We start from the raw sequence: 24,260 nt of genomic DNA on the forward strand, positions 1-24,260 counted from the left end.
GATTACCCGCATCATAAGACTGCAATACTTTCTATTATCTTAATCATACAAATTCTCTCCTCTTCTTACCTCCATTTTATTTCATTCTTTATCTACATATTCCTTTATCTGCATACAGAGAGAGTATGTGTGTCTGATATCATAACGAAACGTGAGACTGAAAAGAAATCTGAAAAGATAATTAGTTATCATGACAAAAGCAGCATAATTTAACATTTATCAAATTATGGATAAATTTTGCTGAACTCAATTAACTTAGCATATCTGATTTACTAAGCTTGCTTATCCCAAATCTTTAAACATGGATAAGTCCATGAACTAAGTTTTGATCTAATCTAATTTTAACTTAAACGAGCGGGCTACAGCACTTGAAAGCAAATGTATAAAAACATTTCAATGTGAATGAAATCAGTGCATTCTTTCCAAGTATCAACCAATTCAGACGCATTTTTTTCAAACCAGGAAACAGAAACCTTCTGACATTTTCCGTATGACGTCGTGATTTAAATTTAATGTAATATAACATCTTTTGTTCTTTCGCTAATCGACTGTTTTATGAGATAAACATAGCATTCTTAATCACGAATCTATAATACAGAATAGAGTATGGAGAGCAATAAAAGACAGAAAAAGCAAAACACTACTTTAACTGTGAGAAACTTATTTTGAAACTCAAGAGCTTGATTGAGAATGCAGAAAAAGGGCCACCAGTAATCAAGATATAAATGCTTTCATCGGATACTTTAATTTGAATGCAACGGTTTCACACTAAAAATGTGCAGTTTGCTTTAGTTGTTAATCCTCAAGTTCTATTCAAGTTATACGTTACTTTGTGAGGTAGTGCACATACTCATTTTCATTACTACAAAAACGTGAGAATGATTTGTAGATCATTAAAGAAAATGCAAAATCAATATATTTTGAAAAGCAGAATAACAAACATGAAGTGGTTACAAACATCATCACCAAATAAAAGTGATTGGGCCATTCATTTCTTTGAATTCCATACTTGAATTTTATCTTTATTGAAAAGATATTGAGTTTGATGCCCATGAATAGCTACTATTGAATTGGACTTATTTTGAATTAAGTAGCGTTGAATTAGACTTTTTCTTGAATTAGACTTGAACTGGTTGAATTAGGTAGTATTAATTATTCTACATTTACCGGTTTGTCTACTTGTAATCTTTTTTAGATCGTTTTTTAACTCATTAAATAAAAAAGCAATTTTTAAAACGCTTTTTACATTGAAAGGCGCTTGACCTTTTAAATGAGTTTTTTCTCTTTCAGAAGGCAAATGAAAAAAAAAACTCAACTTGTTTTCTTGGATTCTACTGCATTTATTTTAGAATGACTACAAAACGGAAATCTCTTCTTCCATTATGAGTTAATAAATTATTAAACATATAAAAAATACTGCTAACAAGTTACTAACTGAAATCGATTCGTGTTTATATTACACATAAAGACACAATGAAAATATTAATTTCCAAATCATCAGTAATCGAATTCGAGATGAACTATAAAGGTCAAACTTTCTTCCTCCCTAAATCCACATCACGGGGATCTAAGAAAGATACGTATTAGATTTTATGAGATCTGACACATAGCTGTAGCTATGAGCCATTAAGAAAATTAATTGAGAAATGTATACTTGCTTTCACGCAAACTATTAGATTTACTGACCAAGACAAATGATTTAAATATTCCTTTTATAAGTAAAGTTACTGTGGAAATATTTTAAATGGATTAGATTAACTATAGTTTGCAATATCATCTATGAATTTGTAAATTACATAACCTACAAAATTCATGCTTTTCATTGGACATAAAATACAAACATTGAGTAAGACTTTATGATGAAGACAAAGCTACAGAAGCCAGCAGTACCTTAATCATAATTCTTTCTCGTAAATAACAACGATTTAATCTTCAACAATAGTGATTTAATCGTACAACGATTAAATTAACGTAAATAACAACGATTTAATCGAACTTAATATGTTTAAGGTATTTTATAATAAAAGATAATCAAATCGTCTAATTCTTTCGCAGTGCATGCAAACGTAATTTAATTGCAAAAGTAATTTAATGGAATTTTCCGAAATTCCCTTAAATAAGAGTCTAAATACTAAAGTGTCTCTTTGATATTTATAACGCCATTCTGTAGTTCCCATAAGCACTCAAAATATACCGGAAATGACGCATATTGCTCTAATCAAAGAAATAAAAAGAATGATTTATTGTTAATATGCCACGCCACGGTCGGGGTTAACACCAATTACCTGTAAATCTGTTTTTCTTACATCGGTATTATCCCCGTCTATAAACAAATTTACAAACTTTCTCACATATCTAAGGGAATCATCTCAGTATTTAATTTGGTCAGTGTCAATTGTTATCAACTGACTGTTCCAGCTTTTATTCTCTTTACTTCCTTGATTATACGTACAATTTATTCATTATTTGAAATTTGATTTTCATTCCTTCTGTTCTGGTATTATTTACAGATTTGTTATTTTCACATCTGCACGATAGTAGTTTACCATTAGTTATTGCTAAGTCTCTTACTAGCTTTAGGTTCAGTTTGTATTCCTCACTTACTTTTGTAACTTAAGAATAAATGGACTTCATCACTTCGTTGCCCTTTCTAGTCACACTATCCTACTCTTAGATCTTCATAGAATTTTACTTCGTATCTTTACTTTTTTGCTAAATATACTGTACTTCTTTGTTATTAGAGTACTACAGTTATTTTATATTGTTATTAGAGTGCAACAGTTTGTTCTTATAATAACTTCGTTTTGCAATTTTCCTCATCATGGCGTCTTTACGTAATTAACATATCTGTTATATTATAATATCGCATTACCTTTATGTACCCCCATTGTTGGCCACGGGAACAGGCATTTAAAGTTAGCGGGTTTCTTAGCTTAAAAATTTTAACTGTAGTAGTTACCTATGCTTTCAGCTTTATATTTGCCTCTGCTCTTTCTGTGCATTGGGTGCAGCAACAACAATCTGACAGCAACAGTTTTCCTACATGGTGTCTCATAAAACACCCCAACAGATTATCATCTTCAGTGGTAGTTTCTACATCCAGCCGCTTATCAAAACTGAACGATATTGTATCTAGAGTTGCTGATATTTCCCCAATTAAGCCAGTACTGGGCATTTTTTCAGAGATATCGAGCGGAAAAGCAAGCTGACCAAGATGAAAACTATATTATCATACTGTTAACAAATTTTGCACTTAGATATGTAATTTTAGCAGAATTAGAAGTAAAATTGTTGTATTTTTTCCTGTGCAATGTAGGGCGAGACAAATTTTAAGAGAAAGCTATGCCGGAAAATTAAGAATACAGGAGTATGTGCATTTAACATTGAGCAAATGGATATTTCGGTAATTTGTATTGAAATTGTATGTTAGCTGCAACCGTAATTAAATCCTCTTATTGCTTATCAGTAATTTCGGGAAGCAGAAAGTATTAGAAATATCTAATCTATTCTAATCCAGTTGAAAACTATTTAAGACAGAAGAGAGGGCATCTGCTCTCACAACCAATCAGAAAAAAAATTCCTACCACTAAAAACAACCGCAGAGGCGGCAGCCGGCCATTCAGTTTTTAATCCTGAAGTAGATTAGATATTGTTATGAATTTTGTACATATGTAGATAATTTTAGTGAAATTGTACTTTTTTTGTATAATGGTTTGGTTTGGTTTTATTAGATTACGGCAAAGCACTCGAGGGCTATCTGCCTTAAGGGAGGGATGCCTTCGTGGAGGACTTTCTAAGAGAACTGTCTCGTATACACGTTACATATGGGGAAAACCACGAAAAAGCCCATGCAGTCAGCCCGTTCGCGGGATTCGAACCTCGAACCGAACTACCAGTGTTCAGCGACGTTACCGCTCGGCCGCTGGTAGGCCTTTTTGAATAATGTAGCATGAAAAATTAAAGAAGCGGAGCTTTACTGTAAAGGTAAAAATACAGCTATCGTGCTAAATTGGTCAGTTATGATCAAGCTGGCGATGGTTTTAGCAAGTATTTTTGTCTCCAAATTTGGCGAAAAATTGCCAAAAGTTGCCACACTTGGCGACCATTTATCGAAAATTTAGTCCGGTGCCTGTATTAGTGTAACGGGTGTTTTAATTGAATAAATGTAATTGATCATTATATGCAACTGTAATCTTATCCGGCCTTTAAATGTTATTTTAACCGTATATGCCTTCCACAAAATTCGAGAAATGGTAATAACTAAAGATTTCTCGGGGACGGGTGAAGAACTATATAAGGCCGGAGAGAGCTTCTGCTATCAATTGTTAGTTTAGAGTTGAATTGAGTACTGCTGAGATATCAGTGTTAGCTTCGATTTTTAGATGCGATTTTCATTGCGTTGTGTTTAACGTTTTTAGTAGCTTGGAGGATATCTACTTATTGTACTATGTGATACTATGAAGAGCTGTACGAGTATTTTCGCTGAAAGTTCCAGTGAAAAACTGTGAAGTGATTCTTTTGGTAAAATAGATTTTATTAAGCTATCATCGGTTCTGTGTGCATTTAATCTGTTACGAAACGGTGAGCACGCAACAATATATACATTTGGCACAGATGATTTGAATAAAAAAGAGCTGAACAGCTAGATGTTATAGGATCCCATACACAAAATTTCAACGCTCTGTAGATAATCGTTTTTGAGTTATGTGAGACGCATACGTGCGTACGTACAGACGTCACAAAAAAATTCTCTTCTGAATCCATTTTAAATCTGTCTTACACTCCAATTTGGAAAAGCGAATCCTTTATTCTCTCCGTATGATCAGATACCACGAAAACGAATCGTCTTAATGGATTCGGGAAGGGTCAAAATGGATATTTCGTTTTAAGTATGATACCCAAAATTTTTCGCAATTACAATGCGCCCTTTACTTCGTACAAGGAAATAATAAGCAGGTACCTTAATCCGTTATAGGACAACATAGGCCAAATATTGCTTTGTATAAAAATACGTGTGCCAACTTTATATCCAGTCCCAAAACATGCTTTCGTCATCAGCTCATTTCAACTGTGGTAAAATGTCTCTAAGATAGAAAATATATATCTGTTAGATTAGTGATTTCAGTTAATTAAGAGCAAAATAGAGTGGCACACTTTAAAGCATTTTTATTTACTACACTTACTTTAAAACTAACAGCACTATTATAAGAGAGAAGAACAGTAGAATTAATTTAACGTAACCAATAGTCAAAGTTCATATATTTATCTTTCTACGGAAAGCTTCTGGTACATATTGTTCTGTATCAAAAACGTTCTAGAAAAACTTTCTGAGTAAATATTTAATTATTTTGATATGGCGTATGAGTTGATATGTGAAATTTATTATTTAACAACTGAGATCGACCACTAATGATCAATCTGCGAGTGATAACTATAAGATTTTTTTTGCGATGCTTGTTTCTACTATTATTTTTGAGTACTTTACGAAATTTCACGTCATTTTACGAAAAACAAAACAAAAATATTTCCAAATTATTAAACTTTAATTATAATTGTCTGATTACTTTTATAATTAAAGAATTGGACTACCTGATAAAGAACCTTTCCTATAATGAAATATCTGATGCGGACACCACATGACTTCCTTATACGGCACACTAAATTATGCACAACTTTTGCTGCATTTCATTTGAACTTATTTCTTGGAATTTCATTAGATTTATTTCTCATACAATTAATTCAGCTCTCACTTCGAGGCAAGGCAAAAATATATAAAAACTCAAAATATCTCTTTTATATATATATATATATATATATATATATATTATATATATATATATATATATATAGAATTGCTAGGGTAATTTATACGGAAAAATTTCATGAAATTCATTAGTATAAATTTTAGGCTTTCTTTCACTATAAAATTATTAACCATGCGATACCTGATCTAACCAAAATATATGTATATATAAGTATAACATATTATAAGTAATGTATAAGGTTCCAGTACATTTATCTAACCAGTCATTATAATTTAGATCTTTACTGTCACTTCTCCTTTTCGTTTTACTACGAGAATGCAAATCAGGCTTAAGAGAATTTGAGGTTGTTCGGATTGCAAGTGAGAGTCTGTTTCTTCCTCTCGAAGCCTCATTACTCAATAGGTTTATCAAGTTCAATAGGTTTATCAAGTTCAATAGGTTTATCAAGTTCTGATGAGATTTAATTCTTTGACTTTGCATTATAGTTGCTGACATTTAAATGCAGGTGAGGAGTCTGAGCCAACTTCCTGTTAAATCAATTATGTAGCCTTTCGCTACTAAGTTTTAAATCTTGAAATTGACTGTTACTTTACGTTACATGCCACAAGTATTTGGCAGATTTTGTCAAGAACGAGAAGTGCATTTATATTTTAGTTCTGATTTAATATAAAGTTTGTTAAACCTTCTTAAGACTTTATAGTTCTTTTTAGACGTAGCGAATTCGCTGCACGTCTGTAGGGAGTTTGGAATTAGTTTATGCTACCAAAGAATACCAAACTCTATAAATGTATATAAGTATATAATAAAACTCTAACATCTTTTTAATAAGAAAGGTATTTATTCAGGATGAGAATATAAATATAACTTTCTTAATCAGAACACTTATTCAATCAACGCATTTATTATCTAATTTGATATATGAAGCAATGATGCAAAGTCAATAAATCTGCTCTTGAAAAGAAGATCTCTTAAGTAAGCATGCTGATAAATTGTCAGATATTTTTATACGGACTTGCTGCAAAATTTATATTACTTTTGAAAGTTCAGTTAAGAAATTTCTTCTTTTAGCTTATCTTACTGGCCTTTTCAGCATAGCAGTAACCAAGCTAGCTGTCATATCATTGGAAGTAGGTTCGATTCCCAGAAAGACCTCGAAATACGCAAGGCACAAGTTTTCTCGGAAGTTTAAAGAGAGTGGAAGAGGAATAGAAGACTCTTGAATCCGTCACCCTACTTCCACGTGTTCTGTATCAAAATTATGACAGAGTTGAGGAATTAGGCTAACAAATAGTGGAACTTATAAGATGCCCAAGGCTTTAATCAACAACAGATGGAAAGCCATTCCTCTTGATTATGACGAATTCATGAGCGACTATGCTGAGACCAGGGGGAATTATTCTTGACAACAGCATTTATTTCGTTTGAAAATTCGCATATAAGGTTTGATATCAGCTAATTATGAAAAAGCAAATATAATAAAACCATAACTGCTGTTTATTTAAGATCTTGGAATTTGTTCTCGAAATCTTATCATTAAAACGTCAATTAACGTACTAAATTCCGTCATTGATCTACTGTTGCTTTCATTATGGGATTACGATAGATTTAAATTACACTTCGAATGATGTCGTTCACTAAAACTTATCTGCTAACTTTGGTCTTAAATGCTCATTTTCAGCATGTTCAGTTTAGAAATGCAATCATTTTTGCTTAAATATGCTGAATATCATATTTAAGCAATAGCTCTCGTTCTCAAATTTAACGTCGAATGCACTATTTCGTTACTTCATTTGTTTGCCAAACATCGTAATTCGCTTTTCATGACTTTTAAAACAGTACCGGATATCATTGATATAACAGTAGATTGGTAACAGCAACAGAAACTGCCGGTTTCCTGCATTAATGTATTTAGTTATATACTTTCGGAATGAGAGGATGAAATGAAGTGTAAAATGAACAGAAGAACCAACTGAAATATAAACCATTAAAATAACATAAATCGCAATACGCAAACATATTCTTTCTTGGTCATTCCTTGTTTAACATGTAAATTAAATCACTGTCTGAAACAGTCATTTAATAGATGTACAGCAATCTCAAGAGACTTGACATATTTCGTCCTATATGCAAACATCTCTGTCTCAGTAATATATCTGTGCATGTTATAAATAATAAGAGGCACAAAAATCGTATTCAGTGTAAGTATGGATTTTAGGAAGTAGCGAAACGTACTCGAAATATGTCAATTTGGTTACTCGTTCAAGGAAATTTCAGTTTATTTTCCCTCTATATAGAATACTTCTTAAAACCTCTTATCGATTCTACATTTACTCGGTGGTATTCGCTTCATTTTTTGTTTGTGTCACGATCTCCAATAGCGAAATATTCAAACTTTTTGCATAATAATCTTTATTTATTTCTACATTTCCTATGTATGTATTCTCGGCTGGTTTTAGTAGAATGTATTTTAAGCGTTTTTGTTTCAAAACAAAAAAATAGCACATTACGTTCTTGGTAATGTTTCAGAATTTCTTGGATTCCATTATTCTTTCCAAAATTTTAAAATATTCAGTATCAAGTGTTCAAGTATAATGCTCGCTTCAGTTATCAAACTGGAGAAGGGAAGCATTAAAAGAAATTTTTCTAAATGGGATTTATTAAATACTTTTCCCTCCGCATGGCTTAGTTAACTGACTTTTCAAAACGCCTCATCTAACTGATTTATGTAAATCGTTGGTAAATTTTACAAGTATTTTACATGTTAATTATTCATTATTGAGCTCAGTTTAAGTGAATAAGTATTTAGTGGAATCTCTTCAGTGAAATAAATTAAGATTATCCTTTGGTCTTAATAGAAAAATATAAGCTGCATTGGTTATACAAGGTATCCCAGTGCCAGGGTTGCAAATTTGTAAAAGGGCTAGAGTGTACTTAGACGATATGGAATCACATAGCATTGGAAGGTTGGCAAATAGCATCCGCATGCCGTAACGTGCATAGAAAACTCCAGAAAAGAAAAGAACCCTCCGTTATTGGATATGCATTTTAATCATAAATGTTCATTCACAAAAGTAACAGAGGTTAAAGAAAGCGATCGAAGTTACTTCCTTATACAAAGTAAAGTAAGTATTGTAATCGTGCAAAATTTCGGGTATCATATTTCAGTGAAAATATCCATTTTGACCTCTCTCGAATTCATTTGAACAATGTTTCTGCGTGACGTCTGTATGTGTCGATAGAATAATGGACTCTTATTCCCAAAAGGGATTGTAAAATGGATTTAAGAAGGATTCAGAAGAGACTTTTCGTAACGTCTGTACGTACTTACGTATGTAAATATCTCGTATAACTCAAAAATGAGTATCCTTGAAACATTAAAATTTTGTATACGGCACTGCTACAACACGTACTTGTGCACCTCCGTTTTTCGTTGCGACCGGCCACATCAATATATATATATTCATGATACATGTAAGATACAGCAAAATACTATAGCTACTTTAAAAATAATTGGCGACCTTAAAATTAACGATTCTAGATTGTATGCTTCGCTCCTAAATTCATCTGTTTTCCCAAATCTGAGATCTTTCCATGTTACGTAACACTTAATGCAGATACCTCTTGTCCAATCAAAATAATTGTAAAACAAAACTTTTCTAACTCGAACTAAACTTTTGACTCCCTTTCTTTTTCCTTTGAAGTACTGTGACACTCCACTCTCCCCTTTTTCGCTTACGCTTTCCTCCTGGCAAGACGCTCCCAATTCACGCTGCTGCTTACTTGCTTAAGATGACGTAATACTTTAAAACCCGTGTATATGGAAATTATTGCATTCAACTATGATTGACAAATATCTTATCTACAGAAAGATAATTTGATGCGAATTATCCTGCAATAAAATTATGCTTCGAAACGGCCATACCTAGAAGTTTTTGGTTTATACATTCATCCTTCCAACTACACAATTAAGTACTTTCGGAGGCCAGAAATTAAAGTACCGGATTCCTTCATCTACGCAGTACAACATGATATATACTATATACCCTCTTTGTTAAAAGGCTCAGTAAGTTCAGTTTTTTATTTTAAATTGTGCACCTTTTGCTTTAAAAGTGCTTGATTTATGTTGTTAAGTTCCGGTGAAGGTTTTTATGCCTTTACTTAATCTGCGTGTAATAGTTGTAGAATTATCAACAATTTAAAAGTTGTTTAAATAGGACTAAACCTATGGAAACAGCCATTTGTTTACATTTAAAACTCTTAGTAGAATAGTGAATTTAAGTTAGTTTCTGCCCCAACCTCAGTGTCTTTTTGCCGAGTGCGACCAAACGTAAACTTTCATTTCTGAGCACCAAAAAAATAAGTCTAATTGCTTGTTTTTGCGTAGAAACTCTGATTTTAGTTTTAAAAATTGCTTTTTTTAACTGTATTTGGCGTTTTATGTTTTTCTGTATTTTACAAGTTTTAATGAAGATGTTTTGAGCTATTACCTATTTTTGCTTTGTCGCAAATTCAGAACTGAATTCATTGAATGAGAAACATACCTCTAATGAAATTAGAGGAAATAAGTTTAAATGGAATGCAGCAAAAAATGTATTTAATTTAATAGGCCATACAAGGAAGTCATGTCGTGTACACATCAGATTTTTTATTTTGTTAACTTATTTTTGTCTAAGTGTGTCTCAAACACATGTTTTTCAAATTGTTGTAATATTGGCATACATTTTCATAAAACCATGTCTTAAACCGAAGGAAATTACAATTGTGAACTGTAATTTAAACAATATTATAATTTTACTATAACGCATTGTTCTCGTATTTACTCGCATATTTCTCCCCTGGTAATAGCGCAAAATGTTTGCATTAAATGCACTGTGTAAATAAACAGTATATTACTGAAACTGATAAAGCCTTTGAAATATATAGTACAATAAACTTGGGCTCTCCTTACGTGTGCTTTCAATATGCTATATTCATCATTTAAGCCGTCTTTTCAGAAATAGAGTACATCGCGTATTTTTCTCCTCTCGACATTTAGTACAGAAAGTGGAGAAAGATGCGAGTAAATGCGGTAATTACTAACATGATATCATGTAACTAAAATTATTAAAGGTGTTAAATATATCGTAATTGCAGTATCAATTTAAATTTCCGCTGTTCATTGTAATTTAAATTGCATTATAATTATTAATATCGGTCATTTGTATATATGGTATCAATTAAAGTTCTGTAATTGCAGTATTGTAATTGTAAATCGCAATTTTATTTGTAATTGCAATTTGCAGTTTTTAATTATAGTTTAGCTGTTAATTGTAATTTAAATTACATTATACTGAAATAATCGAAATTCATTGAAATTAAATTGAATATTGAAATTAAAATTTAATTAAAGGGTTAAAGACATGCCATTTTAATTTTAATTATAATTATAACTCTAACAATACTTCGTCAGAGCTTGAGTCAAAGTATCAAAAACACACCACTTTAATTTCAATCGTGAATATAGCTCTAACAATATATCGTAGAACTTTTGAATTAAACATACAAAAATGTATATTATAGCAAAGGTATGCGAATATTCTAATGTTAAAAATTATTTTATCAAAAGAACAACTATTTTACCCTTGTTACTTTCTGTGTGCTATTAATCATTGTATTCATTATTATTTTTATAATTGCAACTTATTTTTAAAATGAAGCTCTGAATAAATAAAGGAATTAAACACTTTGCTAATTATTATGTTTGTTTTAAGACCGATGGAGGACTCCTATTGGACACAAATCATGCTAACAAAGAAAACATTACTCTGCATGGACGAACTGCGTTCAGGCATCAAGTTTAGGAGGGAAACTTGATTGCGTCACCGAGCAAATTTGTCACCTCGTGTACACGCGCCTTTACCTATATGGCTACTTTAAAGTTCAACAGTCGCCTGAAATTATAACCAATCCCATTAGTCATCCTGTTTTCTCTTCATCTAGTATGTCGCTCAGCATGCACCAGTGAAAGTAAGGGATAAACAAATCGTACATCAAAATCAAAAAATGTATAAAATATTCTTAATTTCCTAATTTTTATAAGCAGATTTTTGAAAGATAAGACCAATGATATAGAAACCCGTATTACTAAATGATATTAATCAAAATCTAACAGACATATTGATGTGATTTCAAATTTTAAAATGCTAAAATATATCCAAATTTGTATTTTAGCGGGTTTTAATTCAATCTTTTTGCAAATCTGGTACTATATTTTTACTATTCGAAATGATTGTTGTAGTTCTTTTCTGTAGGTTTAGGAAATCACATATGTCTTCATCATGCACGGTATTTTGGCTTATGCACATAAAGTAATACCGTTGGCGTAAGATTCAGTCCACTGAAATTAAATGTGGTGTTGGAATAAAAGAGAATTACCCATCAGAACGAAACTGATTTTGTTTAATCATCTCGCTGGGCAGGTGCTCAGGAGCTTTTCATGACTATCATTACCCCAATCCACGTATCAGCGTTTGAGTAGTAAAGTAGTTGAATTCTAGTAGTTCAACCTGGATTCACGCCTGGCTAGCGGTCGTCTTCACGTGTAATGTGGATAAGGGCCAGTTTCTTTTTAAAATGTGTAACGAAGATATACCTCTTCTTAGTCACACAGTCTTCGCCTGCTTTGCCATAATCGAACAACCAAGATAAATCAACCCTCCCACATGCACGGAAATTTAATTTATTTCACCATTCTAAATCCATCGCACCAGTGGAAGAACATTTAAGATTCCGAATACTGGTACTTAGTTCTGGATTTGGACTCAAAAGACTGCATGCTTGGTTTATGGAGTTTTCCCGACTGTAAAGTGAATACCAACCAGGTTTCCTTCGGAAGTTATCTCTGTTCTCGGCCAGATATCCATACTCAAGATTGTAGAGACATTAGTATTTTTTGGAAGCAGGGTAAGTGAAAAAATGAGCATCATTTTCGCCGGGAACTGAACCACGGACATCTGGAATACGCGTCCAGCGTGCAGACCACCACACCACGAAAGCATGCCAAGAAGTCGGGAGAAATAACTTATATACTTCCCCTTTTAAAGGAGTTTTTAGGGGACCCAATCGCCAAATCCTGGGTGTGGAGAATTATCATCCACCACCCTTTTAGTTCGGGCGACACTATAGAGACATTAGGTATTTTTTGGAAGCAAGAGACTTGAAAAATAAGCAACGCCTTCGCCGGGAGTCGAACCACGGACCTCTGGAATACGCGCCCAGCGTGCATACCATCCCACCAAGAAGGTATTCCAAGAATGCGGGAGAAATACCTTGTATGATAATCAACCAACAGTCGAATTACAAAGATGTGTTTGAAAAGTTTACGAGTTATTCTGTTTTATAAACAAGACATACACTCCTGTGTTAGTACAATATTTTGTCTTTTTCATGCTATGAATATTTATTTCAAAACAAAAGCAAAAATATGAGCTAAAAGAACAACATAAATTTATACAATAGAGAACAAAATATGCTAGAAGTATTTCGACAGTAACATTGTGCATATTCTTACGGAAATAAGCATTGGGATATGTCTAAAAAGACTTTTCGGTTTAGGAATGAAAAGCTAGTAAAAGCTTCGTCACATCGGTTTTTAACTCTGAAATATGTGCGCTTTTTGTTGCTTTATTTTGTTTTCTTTCTGTTAAAGTTTAGAAATGCCTTAGAAATCAGAGAATTTAAAACACATCAAATGTGTTTCATTCGCAGTTAAATTTCGCTTCTGTTTAAGTAATATATTTAGGTATATTTAAAGAATGTTGAAGATTCTAAATCTTCTCTCTTTCAAAATGGAATCCAATGTATATGTACTACATCTGGAGGCTTAAGTTTCTTACTAAATATGTTTTAAAAGTTTAAATAAATATGCGTTAAAAAATATTGCTACTAAATTCAAGGAAACTGAGTTCTTTTCAAAACATATAGTAAACAGTAGTTTTTTGTTTATTTTATTTATTTATTAATTTTGCATTTTTTGCCATCAGACAGCCAGCCACAAAAATTGAAAGAAAAACGCTTTAGCAAACCTATAAACAAAACAAAATAATATAAGAGCAAGTTTTAATTTAGTAAATGAAAATAAAATGCTGAAAACAAATCGCTTTCAAAGGCAAGGCAGACACGAACAAAACATTAATAAGTACAGCAGACTGATTTATAACTGCGAAAAGTGTGCTCACTGAGTATATCCAGTTTGGATTAAACTGGGAAACATTAGAAGTAATGTTTTCAGCTCATGCTCGCAAGTAATAAAGATTTATAACGTAGATGAAATGCAAACGAAACTAATTCCCTTTGATACCAAGGATCTAAAAATTTAGCTAGTGAAAAAATATGTTTGTTGATGTGTTATATATATAACACATCAACAAATATATACATAGATAGATAGATATAGATTTTAGTTTCAATTAAATTTAAATATGCATAGACACCTTAAAATTAAATCATGTAATTTAATGGACTAATAAGGATCATATAGTAAATAAAATTACAATGTATCCTTCTGTTAATGTGAACATATTTTAAAAAAGCTGATATGGACACCACGTGACTTTCCTTGTAGCCTATTAAATTATATGCATTTTTTGCTGCACTTCATTTAAACTTCTTTTCTCGAATTACGCTAACTGAATTAACCGATATCTGAAGGCATGTTGAAAATAATATCAAAAATTGGAGATTTTGAAATTAAGTATCCCGGCTCAATTTCTGTCTTAGGGAGGCCAAACTTCGTATAGTTTTATTTTTTCATAATAAGTATAAAACTTTTCCAAATATAAATGTAGGAACCAGGAGACCACATTAAAAGTTAGATTTCATTATTTGCAGTAAATTATTATTTTTTTTTTTTTAAATTTGATATTCCCCAAACATGTAGTCCGTCACATGTACGTCATTTAAAACACTTGTGTAATTGGAAGTATATGACTACGACCAAAAATTGCGAAAATAAAAGTCTTGTTATAAGGCATTCTCCCGCCTTCTTAGCATGCCTCCGTAGTGCAGTGGTCCGCACGCTGGACGCGTATTCCAGAGGTCCGTGGTTCTATTCCCGGCGATGGCGTTGCTTATTTTTCATCCTTTCTGCTTCGAAAAAAACCTAATGTCTCTACACTGGCGCCCGAAAAAAAGGGTGGTGGATGATGATTCTCCACACCCAGGATTTAGAGATTGGGTACCCTAAAAACCCCAATAGCCCTTTAAAAGGGGGAGTATATAAGGTATTTCTCCCTCCTTCTTAGCATGTTTCCGTAGTGTAGTGATCTGCACGCTGGGCGCGTATTACAGAGTTCCGTGGTTCATCTACCGATTGCAATACGAAAGGGAGGTGCACCACTAGATGCTATAGCAGACCCATATTCAAAATTTCAATGTTCTGCAGCTAATCGTGTTCGAATTCTGGGAGATACATTCATTCATTCATACATGCATAGCTGCTTGCGCGATAAGAGTTTAAGAGAAAGTCGGACTTCAGTATATTTATTTTATGTCCTGGTGTTTATCCAGATTCATGGGACACTCTGTACACAGTAAATCCTTAATACAGTAGATTCTTTATAGCCCGAATTTCTAGTCAAAATGAGCAGAAGGTTGGACTTTCGATAACTGATTTTGAGATCAAGAAAGTGCTCATTTCAAATAAATCAGTTATTCATATACATTGAATCATTTATTTTAACAGAAATTCAGTTTAAAATATTAAGCATTTTGTTTCGAAGCTAATCTATATTTTTCATCAGAGAATCGTTAAGAATCGTTACTATATCGTTAAGAAATAACCATAAGTAGTGTTACAAATTTGGTATTTAAAAAGCTAATGTTAGTTCAATTATAAATTAAATGGTTTTATTTCTCGCGCAGTGCAGCGCGTGACGAATATTAAAAGAAAACTAAGCCGGAAAATTGAAAATACAAGAGCGCGTGCATTAAATAAATAAATATCTCTTTTTGATTTCGAGAAAGTACTGGAAAATTCTAGCGTGTGATTTTAAAATCTTATAAAAGGAGGAAAACATCTCAGTTTGTAGTAGTTGCTTAGTTTGTTGTTGTTTAGAAAACTGCTCTTGTTGATTGTAGCGAATTCGCGGATTAGCGTTCTTTAGCTGTTTTGAATTGCGTTCTATTGGATATTTCAGTAGTTAAAAAATAACTACTGTGAAATATTGTAATACTGCATGATAATTTGAGAAAATTTAAGCATTTTTGTTGTGATAATAATAAATTTTTGTTCATTTTTCATCGGACTTGTGCATTCATTTCATAACGAACCCGTACGCACGCAACAGTATTGAATTTGCCACATTTCACGTAATACTGCCCTTTGTTGTTTCACTACATTTTTAAACAGTTGATAACAGTTAACTAGTCTTCAGGAGAAAATACAATTCTTCTGCTTTTATGTGGCATAATTAGAAATAGTAACTTAAAAAACAGAATTTTTTTCAACTTAGCCCAAAGAGAGGAGAAAAAAAGAAATCCAGAAAAGATGGTATAGACGAATAAAAGAAATCCTCACTGTTCTTTGCAATGCGAATTTCAGATTTTCTCTTTTGGACCCTCTGGTCTGAAAGCCCTTATATCGTCAAAAGAAAAGACTCTGCAGCTTCAAAATAAAGCTATCTTGAACTTCCTGTATGCGATTGAAATTTAATTGTCAATGAAACCCTAATCAAAACAATATCGAGAATTTTCTATACTGCAGCACAGTATCTATTCTTCAGTCTGCCAGATACGATAATAATTACTATTATTTGAATAGGATAATAATATGCTTTTGTTACTCCACCGGAAGCCAACTAAGTCTTGGACAATAACACGGTTACTTTATATAATCCAGTGGTCTCAAACTGGCAGCTTTGAGGCCATATGCCGTCTTCGAACAGACCCGCGAAGCCATTTCAATTACGTATTTGTTGCAAATATGGTACTGCAAATACTTCAAGATTCTGAAGTCCGAATTCATTTTATTTTTATTTTCATTAAAAACTAACATGAATAATGTATCAGAAAATATATAGACTGAGTTAATTATTTAACTATGTTATATAAATCTTACTCAAATATCTGATTAACTTTCATCTGTACTTGTCAAAAATGAGTAAACTTAGTTACAAAATTTTGCTCTAAGAACAATTACTTTACCAGGGAATACATAACGCAGCTTTTTTCCGAATTTGAAAATTAATACGAAAAGAAACCGATTGGTCGATGAGCACTATAGTCGGTAAGGAAGATAATTTCTAGTAATTTCTCTCAAAGACGGGAAACTTTATCAGAATTGGAACGCCATTAAGTGTCAAGTATAGTAAGTAGTAGAGAACTTCATAATTATTTGTATACAAACATATGTATTTTTACTGATGCGTCATTAAGAAGACAAAATAAGAGAAAGAGACTAGGTTTTTATTATTTATTCTCAACTTCTGTCCCACTTGGGAAGTTTTCTCTCAAACTTCAGAACGTTTTCACAATTTATTTACTTAGAGTTAAAATTAAAGAAAGTTATTTGATGATTAATTAAATACTTTAGAATTATTTGAAACAGATATCAATCTAATCTAATCATATTTATCTGTAAATATATTTGAATTACAAAGCGTAACCAACAAAAGTATTCTACAGGTAACAAATTTTAGATTTCACATAGAAAATAAATACGAATTTGATTTTTTTCCCTTTTATATATCGTTATTATTGCTTACGTATGTTTTGATAAATGTTTAGTAAACGAAATTTTAAATTTCCTTATTTTGTTAAAATATTACATTCTAACCCATCAGCTCTGTTCGGGCGGCATGCAATCTGAGTTTGAGACCACTGATCGAATCCTCTATAGGAAGATGCACGATTCATTACAAAATGTCTTGTAGATTCTAGAACTAGATTATCGAAGTTTAAGAAAAGAATCCAGAGGACTGTGGAAGCATGGAATTCATCGTACAAAAAAATTTATATTTTATAGAGTCATATCATTACTTCTCTTCTTAAAATGCCTTACACGCGCCCACAAATGGCTAATAAATTTCTGATTATTACTATATAGCACATGGAGATAATTTATTATCATTGATTCCATAGTAAAGCAATATCCGTCGCTAAATTCACAAAGTTCATTATTTTACAGAGCAACAAACCGTTTATTGTCGACTCTATATTTCATGAAAAAATGGTAACAAGCAGATTTGTGTTTTTATTAGCAATTTAACTCCTATCCCAAAATTAATTATTGACAAAAAGTAAGCCAAAGCATGTAAAACCTCAAAATAAAATTTTTATAAAGATCTACGATTCGTTAATATACATTGAATTAAATTACACTTCAGGTTTCTGCTGGAAATTATCGCGATTAGAATGCAGATAATAATTTCGATACAAGACTTCAAAATTTCCAAATTAATCGCTTCCGAATTTCATTAAAAGTCTTATGTTTTTATATGAACGTTCTCATTTAAACAGTACAGTTTACTGTAAACTAGTAAATTAAACAATTTAAGACTAAAGTGTATCTGTAGTGGTAATTTATTAATAATTCCGCTGTTTCATTAAATTACTTAATTTTCTGACAAATAAATGCAGTTATAGGGTGCCATTTAAAAGTACAACAACTTCTTAAATACTCATCAAGCTTCTATACTTCTGGAAGAGGTTGAACTAGTGAGGTAAAGAAAACCTTGACTAAATTTGATTAAAACTGATTATTTAAACTAAAACTTTACACGATACATACAAATAAAAAGTTTATCATTCTATGTCTCTTCCAAATTTATTTTATAAATGATAACAACAACGCAGGATTTCAAGCAGCATATTTTTTTGGGGGGCTGAGATTAAAATAATTGTTGGAAAGGCAAAATTTTAAACAAAATATTCCTTATTAATATACATTATTAAGCTTTATGTCTCGTTCGGAAAAATAAGGATTTAATTCGTAAGTGACAAAATAAACTGATATATGTTGCTTTCTCCGTGAGTTTTGTTTTGTCTTCTGATGCTTTAATTCCCTGGTAACCTTTTCTCCAATTAGGCGTATATTAATACTTCAGCGTCACATCCGCCAGACATTCGTTAAAGTTTTTATTTAATAGTCTGCTAGTAATTATCCACATTGTTTCCATGCCAATTATTTACCAAGCTAATTTTAATCACTGACAAATACCTAAGATACATGAGGAGAAAAATATTTCTTCTTTATAACAAGAGAGAAAATAAAAGATACAAAGTTTTCATTGAGGACAGTTGAGCTGAAGCAACAATATTTTCCTTCCGAAAAGAAAGAATTAACTTGTTCATTTTTGCTGAGAGAAAGTCGACTTAAATGCTCACCGCCGTGAAAATATTTTTGCTGGAGATAAAAAGGAAAATGTGGCTGTGGAGAGTAGATTATAGTTGTGGAAGTTATTTCAACCTCCACTTTCGTGACACGCTGTCGTCAAGCAAAAGAGGTGCCGCCGAAAATTGTGATTAACTCGGAAAGTCTGTTCCGGAACTTGGAGAGAAGTTCTCCACACCCACTCCGCTTTCTATAGTGTGTGCCGTTAAACTAGAACTTCTTAAATTATCCCTCACTACGGTCAATACATCATCATTGGAGGAATGGGTCTAGTCATCTGCGTCTTTGCCGATTCCATGTGTCACGCCCCTTTCGGATCTGCCTTTGTGTTTCGTGGAGCTCTGTGAGGAACTTAAAACATAGTTCTAAAGATATACTTAAATTTTATTAATACATATTATATATTTTACATGAAAGCAAAATCTTTTACTAAAATAGTCAAACGTCGAAAGTACAATAGTTTGATTAAAAGCGCGCACTATTCTGTACCAGATATGTACCATCCGACTTTAGAATTTTTTTTTTTATAATTTATAATAAGGCTGCAAATATACATGAAAATTGCCTCTCAAATATAATGAAACTTATGCGTCTTTTGGTTCACATCACGTAGACATGTTATTAGAAATAAAAGTATTGAGATTTAGAAACTTGAAGACACATTTACATAACATTAGAGATTGAATAAAGCTGAAACATATTGGAATTTAATTTATATGGAATTTAATTAAATTAAAGATCTTATGTTTCTTTCAGTGGTAAGCTTCGTATATCGACAGTGATGCTATGTTGATGGTAGTGTAACGTAGCGTATTCGATCGAAAATTTTGGAACGTCTCCGCTAAGGTCAATATTGCTAACGCCAATATTGACTACCATCCACATATCATCCACTCGCTTTGAAAAGATTTCCACTACATGAAACATAAACTCTTTGATTTAAATTCCATATGGCTTTGCGTATTGTTAGTTCGCCGATACAACAAATGATTTGAAGACAACTAGTGAAGCAAATCCTAAAGCGAAGTTTGAAAGGTTTAAATTGAACTTCAGAACTTTCTCATCAAATTAAAAATTGAATTTGGAAGTTTGGAACTAGAAAAAATATTTTATTTTTCTTGCATATTTTTCTTTAGCATTATTTTTAAATGTTTTTCGTTTCGATTTTGGTAATACATATTGTTTTTTAAAGATTTTCGGATGTTGTAATGCTCTTGTTATTTAACTGAATAAACCCTTAAATAAATAATTCTTCCAATTTATGAAGATTTCTTTCGTAGAAATTTCTTCTATGTTCCATTTGTAATTTATCTTTATGCGCAAGAATGATAAACTTTGATAAACTCATACTCAAAACTGAGCAACAAACGCTAAAAGAAAAGATACGAATGTAAAAAGAGGATTTAAAACATACAATTTACATATGAGACAGAGGTTGCATCAGGCCCACCAGCGGCCGAGCGGTAAAGTCGCTGAACACTGGTAGTTCGGTCCGAGGTTCGAATCCCGCGAACGGGCTGGCTGCATGGGCGTTTTCGTGGTTTTCCCCATGTGTAACGTGTATACGGGCCAGTTTCCCTTAGAAAGTCCTCCACGAAAGGCATCCCTCCCCTTAGGCAGATAGCCCTAGTGTGCTTTGCCATAATTGAATACACCACACCACACCAGAGGCTGCATCACCGAACGCAAATACGCAACCAAATTGAGCATAAAACGTAATCTCGCAGGTACATCAAAACGCCTCAAAAAGGGGCATGACGAACCTATGAGTCAGTTCGCAAGAAGTGATAATTCCGTGTAATCCGAGATAACCAAAGCGGAAAGCGTGAGCCAAAAGCATCCTTTCCGCGATGATATGCGTTGGAGGGCTGTCGGGATGTTGCAAGCTGCTGCAAGACAGCTGAATGTGCTCGAAGAATGATGCCAGAATATTGTTAGTTTTCTAGTTAGTGTGCGGGGATAATACCTGCTTACTTAGGGTAAATATTAGGTGGCCCTCTCACTTCTACATAATATAACATAACATAGTGTCATCAATAGGCTGTGGAATCATTACCTAAAGGATCAAATCCTCTGTAAAAGACTTGGCTCTGGACACCGGTGGATTACCACCAACCGCAGATGTTCCCTACCTCGGGCTATATGCAAGACACCGTACGTCACCTAATAGCGTGACAACTGGCGTCGCATCTCTCGTCTGCTTCACGACGGCCCATATTCCACCAAACTGTGTCTCATCGACTGCATGAAATAGAAATTGGAACACCTAGCGACCTGTGGTTTGTGCTGCTTTGGCCTCACATGTCAAAGCGCTATTGAATTGGCCCGTGAACATCTCAGTTGGACACTAGAGCAGTGGCGGCAAGTACTCTTAAAGGATGAGTCTCGATTTAACATACTGAACAATTCCTGAAGGGCAATGTTATGGCGAGAGCCAGAAACACACTATCGGGCACTAAACATCGTGAAAGAGACCATTACAGAAGAGGAGGCTTACCTGTATGGGGTGGGATAGCAACGATCGGCTGCAAGAACTTGTACGGGATTCCTGATAAGTCTGTCACAGCCGTCGTATATATTTATTAATATCTCTTTTTTATTAAACTTATTTTCTTCTTCCTTTCACATTTCGATATTTAGGTTCATTCCAAATAAAATTCACTCATTTTTATGATTTGTTTTTAAAATTTGTATTTTTAAATACTTCTTGTAAAAAATTACAATTTTTTATTCAAAATTTCCGAAGAAGATATACGTGAATTTATATATTGGCACGTTTTGAAATTTGGCATATTTGTTGAAAGCGATAATAACATCAAATGTGTTTTAGGCACTTTGTTAAAATTATTTGAAACGATGTGACTTGGTTTTCGGTTATGCACAATCAAAATGCTAGAAACGATGTGACATTTTTTCCGGTCCTGTACAGTGGAAGGGAAAGGAAAATGGGTTGCCATGTATTAAGAAGTTCACCAAGTGAATTATTCTTTGTGCATACTGAAAAAAATATGCCAAGATAAACTTGTGAATTTCTCCGTAAATTTCGTATCAAATTTTACAAAATTTAACATTTAGGCATAATTTGAATCGTAGAATTGAAATATGAAAAAAAATAATATGCTGTTTTAGAAAAAGTTCGATTTTGTGCCAACATACCAATGTTAGAACAATGCTATATATAAATCTAATATATATCCTAAGTCGTGCTTTCGAGACATGAAAAATACAATTTTAATTTCATCAATCGGCCCACTAGAACAGGAGATATAGAACTGTCCCATTTTTTTTTAGTGTAGGTACTTTATATGAAGGCATAGAATCTTTACTAATGAAAATTAATGAATATATACTGTACAGTAATTTACCTGATAAAATAGACCTCAGAAAAATGCTTTAAGAAAGCATAAAACTGTCCATAATGGAAACTAACTAGCCGACTATGCAAAAACCGGCTACTTTGTTTTTTCAAGAAATGCGTAATGTCCTGTTGTTTTTCGCACTGAACTTTACATTTTGCTGCTTCATCACGAAGACGACGATGGAACAGTAAGTCTATTACCGACGCATCTTGTTGAAAATATTGTAGGGAAGTTTAGACAGCCTTTAGTTCCTCATTATCAGATATTTTAGGGGCTTGTACGGGGAAGTCCTCATAGTTAATGTCTCCATCATTTTTCGTCATTTCTTCATTAACTGTGATAGCAGCCATTATTTCTGCATCGGACAAAATGTCTAGCTGGGAGTCATTTTGGAACCACTGTTCGACGTCGTTTTTATCGGCTTCTGCACATCAGGAACTCTTTTCAGGAGGTCAAGTAAGTTTACATTTTCTGCATCATTATGCTCAACGAACTCATTTCCATCGTAATTGTAAGGAATTTTTGCCAGGAACAAACTAGTGTTAATTGAACTCGTTAAAGGCGTCCTCCATCCATCCAACTACATTTACTAGGTTATTTTTTTAAGTTCTGAATAAGACCACTATATCACGAAGGCATGCTACGAAAGTAGAAGAAATGCCTTATATACTCCCCTTTTTATGGTGATTTTACTGGGGATTAGGGGACCTAATTGCCAAATCCTGGTGATGGAGAATCGTCATCCACCACCCTTTTAGTTGGGGCGCCACTGCAGACACATTAGATATTTTTTTTTAAAGGAGGAGACATGAAAAATGGGCAATGCCCTCGCCGGGACTCGAACCACGGACCTCTCGAATATACGTCGAGCGTGCTGACCACTACACCACAAAGGCATGCTAAGAAGGCGGGAGAAATACCTTATAAATTAACTCATCTGTCATGCGTATTTATGTTATGTATACATCAAATTTGTACATATAAGCATTATATCTACAGTTCAATTGATTTAATATGAGGAATTTGTTGAAATACAAATGCAAACAAAACATATGGCTCTTTAAAGTGTCATATATCTATTAATAATCCAAACAATCGAAATTTTGTGTGCTTCTGAATTAAAAGTTGATTTCTCACAAGCATTTTAAAACAAATCCTATGCAAACGTTCACTCTACAATCGAAGTAATAGTAAAGATTAATTCTTCTTTTTTGTCATTTAAAGAGCTGGAATCTTTGTTCACTTTTGCGGTTCAGCAAATTCTTCATAATTAATCTCCTCACTGTGTAATTAAAACGCTGTGTATAATTTTATTTAAATAAAATGTTACCTCCAATTAGAGTTTTATTAATTTATTTAATTATGTGAATATTATATCTCTATAAAATTACCAGCTACTGGTTTGTAGCATGAGAACTTTTAGAACAATAATTAAACTTGGAATCACATGAAAATTTCGACTCATCACTTTTAACTTAAATTATGATGATTATGAAAATAATACTATTTACATACGTAATTATGCATACTTACGAGCTTATAAATATATTTTTAAAAACTTTTATATTAATGATGTGAAAATAATGTGCACTTAAAGGACTATTAAGACCTTTAGTGCACATTAATACAAAGCTCTAATTTCTTACTAGCGCGCATAAATTCTCTGAAACGGTTCCTTAGTACTTCAGGATATTTTGAATAGTTGTATAAGTCCTACGTGAGTATCCGTTCATTAATTATTATGGATTCTTTCTTAAAAGACTGAGA

General features: G+C 32.7%; 1 non-coding gene across 1 annotated transcript; it reads right to left on the bottom strand.

Annotated features, from left to right (window-relative positions):
- Window positions 1-23,316: 23,316 nt before the first annotated feature.
- TRNAI-UAU (transfer RNA isoleucine (anticodon UAU)) lies at window positions 23,317-23,389 on the bottom strand. Its single transcript has one exon. It is a non-coding gene; the product is annotated as a tRNA-Ile (tRNA).
- Window positions 23,390-24,260: the final 871 nt, after the last annotated feature.

The sequence above is a fragment of the Stegodyphus dumicola genome, chromosome 8, assembly GCF_044657685.1.
Source record: "Stegodyphus dumicola isolate Sdum_Otavi_A_Nest chromosome 8, ASM4465768v1".
NCBI lineage: Eukaryota > Metazoa > Arthropoda > Arachnida > Araneae > Eresidae > Stegodyphus > Stegodyphus dumicola.